Below are 2,020 nucleotides of genomic sequence, written 5' to 3' on the forward strand. Positions count from 1 at the left end.
AGGTCTGCTATCCAGCCCTGGAGGTCTGCCTGCCTGCCTGCCAGCCCTGGAGGTCTGCTATCCAGCCCTGGAGGTCTGCCTGCCTGCCCTGGAGGTCTGCTATCCAGCCCTGGAGGTCTGCTATCCAGCCCTGGTAGCAGCACTGCCTGCCCTGGAGGTCTGCCTGCCTGCCCTGGCAGCAGCACTGCCTGCCCTGGTAGCAGCACTGCCTGCCCTGGAGGTCTGCTATCCAGCCCTGGAGGTCTGCTATCCAGCCCTGGAGGTCTGCTATCCAGCCCTGGAGGTCTGCTATCCAGCCCTGGTAGCAGCACTGCCTGCCCTGGAGGTCTGCCTGCCTGCCCTGGCAGCAGCACTGCCTGCCCTGGTAGCAGCACTGCCTGCCCTGGAGGTCTGCTATCCAGCCCTGGAGGTCTGCTATCCAGCCCTGGAGGTCTGCCTGTTAGCCCTGGAGGTCTGCTATCCAGCCCTGGAGGTCTGCCTGCCTGCCCTGGCAGCAGCACTGCCTGCCCTGGAGGTCTGCCTGCCTGCCCTGGTAGCAGCACTGCCTGCCCTGGAGGTCAGCCTGTTAGCCCTGGAGGTCTGCTATCCAGCCCTGGAGGTCTGCCTGCCTGCCTGTTAGCCCTGGAGGTCAGCCTGTTAGCCCTGGAGGTCTGCTATCCAGCCCTGGAGGTCTGCCTGCCTGCCTGTTAGCCCTGGAGGTCTGCTATCCAGCCCTGGAGGTCTGCCTGCCTGCCTGTTAGCCCTGGAGGTCTGCCTGCCTGCCCTGGCAGCAGCACTGCCTGCCCTGGAGGTCAGCCTGCCAGCCCTGGAGGTCTGCCTGTTAGCCCTGGAGGTCTGCCTTCCAGCCCTGGTAGCAGCACTGCCTGCCCTGGTAGCAGCACTGCCTGCCCTGGAGGTCTGCTATCCAGCCCTGGAGGTCTGCCTGCCTGCCTGTTAGCCCTGGAGGTCTGCTATCCAGCCCTGGAGGTCTGCCTGCCTGCCTGTTAGCCCTGGAGGTCTGCTATCCAGCCCTGGAGGTCTGCCTGCCTGCCCTGGAGGTCTGCCTGCCTGCCATCCAGCCCTGGAGGTCTGCTATCCTGCCCTGGAGGTCTGCTATCCAGCCCTGGTAGCAGCACTGCCTGCCCTGGAGGTCTGCTATCCAGCCCTGGAGGTCTGCCTGCCTGCCCTGGAGGTCTGCCTGCCTGCCATCCAGCCCTGGAGGTCTGCTATCCTGCCCTGGAGGTCTGCTATCCAGCCCTGGTAGCAGCACTGCCTGCCCTGGAGGTCTGCTATCCAGCCCTGGAGGTCTGCCTGCCTGCCCTGGAGGTCTGCCTGCCTGCCCTGGAGGTCTGCCTGTTAGCCCTGGAGGTCTGCTATCCAGCCCTGGAGGTCTGCCTGCCTGCCTGTTAGCCCTGGAGGTCTGCTATCCAGCCCTGGAGGTCTGCCTGCCTGCCTGTTAGCCCTGGAGGTCTGCCTGCCTGCCCTGGCAGCAGCACTGCCTGCCCTGGAGGTCAGCCTGCCAGCCCTGGAGGTCTGCCTGTTAGCCCTGGAGGTCTGCCTTCCAGCCCTGGTAGCAGCACTGCCTGCCCTGGTAGCAGCACTGCCTGCCCTGGAGGTCTGCCTGCCTGCCCTGGCAGCAGCACTGCCTGCCCTGGAGGTCAGCCTGTTAGCCCTGGAGGTCTGCTATCCAGCCCTGGAGGTCTGCCTGCCTGCCTGTTAGCCCTGGAGGTCAGCCTGTTAGCCCTGGAGGTCTGCTATCCAGCCCTGGAGGTCTGCCTGCCTGCCCTGGAGGTCTGCCTGCCTGCCCTGGAGGTCTGCCTGCCTGCCCTGGAGGTCTGCCTGTTAGCCCTGGAGGTCTGCTATCCAGCCCTGGTAGCAGCACTGCCTGCCCTGGAGGTCTGCCTGCCTGCCCTGGAGGTCTGCTATCCAGCCCTGGAGGTCTGCTATCCAGCCCTGGTAGCAGCACTGCCTGCCCTGGAGGTCTGCCTGCCTGCCCTGGCAGCAGCACTGCCTGCCCTGGTAGCAGCACTGCCTGCCCTGG

Source organism: Amia ocellicauda, unplaced genomic scaffold (assembly GCF_036373705.1).
Source record: "Amia ocellicauda isolate fAmiCal2 unplaced genomic scaffold, fAmiCal2.hap1 HAP1_SCAFFOLD_197, whole genome shotgun sequence".
Lineage (NCBI taxonomy): Eukaryota > Metazoa > Chordata > Actinopteri > Amiiformes > Amiidae > Amia > Amia ocellicauda.